This window comes from Octopus bimaculoides, chromosome 1, assembly GCF_001194135.2.
Source record: "Octopus bimaculoides isolate UCB-OBI-ISO-001 chromosome 1, ASM119413v2, whole genome shotgun sequence".
Lineage (NCBI taxonomy): Eukaryota > Metazoa > Mollusca > Cephalopoda > Octopoda > Octopodidae > Octopus > Octopus bimaculoides.
The window spans coordinates 5,083,254-5,088,526 of NC_068981.1; positions in this window are offsets into that span (position 1 = coordinate 5,083,254).

The window sequence follows — 5,273 nt, forward strand, 5'->3', positions numbered from 1 at the left end:
ATTAATAAATAAATAAAAGAAATATAAACTCATTAATTTTTTTTTCACACACCCCTGCCTCTCATCTCGTCCCCTACTCCACCCCCACCCATCTCACTTGCCAACATTTTTTTTAATTTTGTAAAAAACAAAACGAAACAAAAATGGATTTTTTTCCTGCTTTTTTTTCCTTTTTTTTTTCCCGCCCTTTCTAAATTTTTGATTGGCACCAAAAATTCCTTCATTGATCATTTCTCTTCCTCCTCATTTTCACTGCCACACTTGCTGATTTCATATTCTTCCTGTTCTTAAGGCGGCGATCTGGCAGAATCGTTTTAAAGCATCAAAACAAATGCTTTGCAGTGCTTCTTCCCACAACTAACGTTCTGAGTTCAAATCCTGCCAAGGTCACCTTTGCCTTTCATCCCTCTTAGAGTTGATAAAATAAAGTACCAGTGAAATACTGGGGGTCGAGGGTGCTGATTATTCCCCCTCAAAAACTGCTGGCCTTGTGTCTCAAATAGAAGCCATTATTTTTAATATTAAGGCAACGAGCTGGCAGAATCGTTAGCACATCGTACAGAATGGTTGGCAGCATTTCTTCCAGCTCTGTGTTCTGAGTTCAAATCCACCCCAAGATCAACTTTGCCTTTCATCTTTTCTGGGGTCGATAAAATAAAGCACCAGTTGAGTTCTGGAATTGATGCAATCAACTAACCCCTTTCTTTTTAAAATCGCTGGCCCTTGTGCCAAAATTAGAAAACATTATTGATGGAGCGGTGAAGCTGGCAAAATCATAAGTATTTGAAAAAAAAATTGCTTTGCAGTACTTGTTTGCGTCTGCTTTGGTTTTAAAGTTCAAATCCTACCAAAGTCGATACCTGTCATCTTTTGAGGGTTGATAAAATATAAAACCAGTATTGTACTAGGATCGATGTCATCAACCAAGCCCTCCCTTCAAATATTGCTGGTCTCATGCCTAAGTTAGATATTATTATTATTATTATTATTATTAGGGTGGTGAGCTGCTCAAATCATTAGCATGCCAGGCAAAATACTTAACAGCATTTCGTCTGTCTTTACGGTCTGAGTTCAAACTCCACTGAGGTCAACTTTACAATTTCATCCTTTCAGGGTCGATGAAATAAGTACCAGTTGCGTACTGGGGATCAATGTAATCAACTTACCCCATCCCCTGCGATTTCAGACCTCATGCCTCTAATACAAAGGATTATCATCATCATGGTACAAAATGGAGGAGGGTATGATTATATTAATTACCCAACTCCCCCTTTCTCGACTTCCTCACCTTCCTCTTCCTCTGCTTTCTACTCGCATGCCATGGCCCTTCCTTGTCGGCGTTTCATCAACACTAACGTATAATACAGCCAGATGAATGTAGCTATGTACATTCATAACAACTGTGTGTTTTTAATAAACATGTGGCTGCTACATGGACACTTGATGCTGCTTTCTATCTTTGTTTCTTTTAAATAAAACTTCTACCTCCCATCTTGTGGAAGAAATCAAATACAGAATTCATGTCTCCTAATCACTTACGTAGACACCGTATTTGTGGCATCAACCAGATTGGTAGATGCTGTCATACATCCCTGGTCACAATGCACTTTGTGTTGTTTTAACCATCGAATGATGCCACACTGATGGCTGGGCAAGCAGACCCACGTTCCCTCCTGATTGGGGTTGCGGCTGAGTAGACTGGAGTAGTGTTTTGCTCGAGAACAAAACTTGCTGCTTGGTTCAGGAATTGAACCCACATTCTAGCATCACCCTAACCATTAGGCTACACACACTCTCGTACATACATTCACTGAAAAACACTTGTTTCTTTCAGTTGTCAATTGAAATCCAATGTCAATGCATACTCGTTTAACAGCCAGTCTTTGGCAACTGAACACTCCCATCCTGGGACCACAAGTTCTATTACAGCTGGAGTGTGTGTGTGTATATATATATATATATATGTATGAAAAGCACCCAGTACACTCTGCAAAGTGGTTGGCATTAGGAAGGGCATCCAGCTGTAGAAATCATGTCAAAGCAGACACTGTAACATGATGCAGTCCCTGGTCCCACTGGATCCTGTCCAACTGGTTTTAGGGACAAGGCAGAGGACAAGACACTGGCCCTTATTGACAGGTCACTTCTGTCCTTCCATGCACGATAGTTTGAAGGTTTCCCTGAGTATGGGCCTCAAGAACACAGTTATCTGCATACTGCAGCTCTGCTTTTAGGTCCTACTCCTACAGAGTTTGGAACCAGCAAACGTAGAAGTCTCTTATTGTTAAAGAGATTGTTGTCCAGCTCAAAGTGCACCTCTGGTGTCTTCAATATTTGTTGCAGAGAAGCCTGGTGACTTGCAAAAATATATTAAAGAGCACTGGTGCTCACCCTAACCCTCCTGCAGCATTCTTGACTGGTACACTGTCTGTTACAGCATAAGGGTTCCAGTTGATCTGATCAACAAAACAGCCTGCTTGTGAAATCAATGTGCAAGTGGCTGAGTACTCCACCGACACATGTGCCATTAATGTAGTTCTGAAGGAAATTCAGCATGACATAGATTGTGACAAGGCTGGTCTCCTTTAAATTACAGGTACAGTTCATTTTTGCCAACTGAGTGGACTGGGGGAACATGAAATAAAGTGTCTTGCTCAAGGACACACTGCGTCGCTGGGGATTGAACTCGCGATCTTACGATTGTGAGCCATGTACCTTAACCACTGAGCCAAGCACTGATACGTATTAGGAAGGATCGTGCCAGCTTGTCTGTCCGACACCATTTTGTTGTCAAGCTCGGAATGGATGTTGGGAGACTTATCAGTGTGACCACAACTGAAGAGGACCTTCCATAAAAGCTATCTCTGCACAGTGTCAAATGTTTTGGAGAGGTGAACAGATGCCATTCAATAGGTCCTGGCACTTTTCTTGAAGCTGTGAAGATTATGTCAACCACACTCCAACTTTCCCCCTAAATCCACACTGCAATTCAAACAGCACTGATTCTGGGGGACCAACACACACACACACACACACACACACACACACAATTCCTCCTCTGGTTTGTAAATTTACATGTATAATAATAATATTTTCTGTCTTTGACTAAAACATTTGTAGAGATTCTAACAGTTCTTGTGTTTCTTGTATGTGTACCAGGGTACATCCACCCAGCTAACTCCTCTCCACCCCTTTCTTTCCATATCCACCCCATAGTTAAACATCTCTCCCACCTTAATTAAACATAATTCTCTTCCCACATCCACCCCAGTTAACCACCTCTTCCTCCACACCTTCCCCCGTACGTCTACCCCTATTAAACAACTTTCAGTCCCCACCCCAGATCATCCCCAATTAAACACCTCTCTATTCCCTACCCTAATTAAACATCCACCCCTATTAAACACCTCATACAGCCATAAAAATGTATAAACTTCTTTTAATCATTACACGCACATTTTTAAAATATTTTCCTTTTTTTTTAAATATCATTTCTTTGATTATAAAGAGATTTGTTGCTATTTTTTATTTTTGTCTTCTGTTTCTTGTTTTCCTTGTTGTTGTTGTTGTTGTTGTTGTGTCCCATCAGGTCAGCTCTGATCCCTCTACTCCACAAATAGTCCAGACCAATGACTGGACATGACTGATGTCCCCGCTCCCCTCAGATCTACATTTTCAGGTACACCATGGTTTTTCTGCCAAACTGAAGGACTTCGCTGCACACCCTGGCACAACACTAGGGGTGAATGCAGTCGGGACATAAACTCTCTCCACCAGTGGTTCTAAGTAAGGGGTCCATATGACCCTTGTGGGTGACTAGAAGTGGCTGTGTGGTAAGTAGCTTGTTTACAAACCACATGTGTGGCACCTTGGGCGACCAAAGCCTTGTGAGTAGATTTGGTAGATGGAAACAGAAAGAAGCCCGTTGTATATATATATATATGTGTGTGTGAGTCAGTGTTTGTCCCTCCACCATCACTTGACAACCGATAGTGGTGTGTCTGTCCCTGTAACTTAGCAGTTCGGCAAAAGAGACCAATAGAATAAGTACTAGGCTTACAAAGAATAATTCCTGGGGTCGATTTGTTCGACTACAGGCAGTGCTCCAGCATGGCCACAGTCCAATGACTGAAGCAAAAAGAATTATAAAATGCTTTATACTTTTACAAATTTCAATTTGTAATATAAAATTCTAAACATAATAGGATATTTTAGGCACGAAATGGTGAGGTTTCCCCACCCCAAGTAAAATAAGAATGAAAGGGATCCAGAGACAAATGGTTGAGAACCACTGATCTGCATTGTCCTTTTACTGTTGGGTGGTGGCTACAGTGAACTTGGTCAGAACCTAAGAGTTGCCGTTCTTCTACCTTTACCAGAATCTATTCTGTTGCAATCATTTGGATCAGCTCTTTGGTTTAAGGATGCATTCCTTCCTTCTGTTGTTCCAGAACTGGAAGACCCTACAGAGACCCTTAAAAAAGGTCATAGACACTGCAGCCCCTTCTTCTTGACTGAGCAATTTAAATAATAAAAAAGAAATTGTTCTCCATCCCAGCAGGGTTTAACTATTTTGATACCAGCTGCCTAAGACTGCTGCTTTTAGTCCCGATACAAATTTTGTCTTAAAATGAAATTTTGAAGGAAGATTTTAATTATGTTCATAAAACCACATTAATAAGGACAAAGCCGTTACATTTGAGTTGCAAGATTCCTGATGTGAAACCGAGTGTTGAAATAGTGTAATATTTTGAGACGGTCATTTTTTTTCCCAATAAACACACGCACTGTTTATTTGATCTTCACTTTATTATTATCTATATAATAATCTGCTTGTTCGTTTGACCCTTATACATTAGAGTGGAGGAGCAATGGTCCAGTGGTTAAGGCAGTGGAATTGCAGTCATAAGATCACAGTTTCGATTCCCAGACTGGGCATTGTGTTTATTGAGCGAAAACACCTAAAGCTCCACGGCGCTCCGGCAGGGGGTGGTGGCAAACCCTGCTGTACTCTTTCACCACAACTTTCTCTCACTCTTACTTTCTGTTGTTCCTGTAATTCAAAGGGTCAGCCTTGTCACACTCTGTGTCACGCTGAATCTCCCTGAGAACTACATTAAGGGTACACGTGTCTGTGGAGTGTTCAGCCACTTGTAGGCTGTTCCATTGATCAGATCAACTGGAACCCTCGACAGAGTGCCACGATACATTAGAGAGGGAAAAAAGCAGAGAAAGGTGGTTAATATCAATCCACTTAAGCTAAATGCATCACA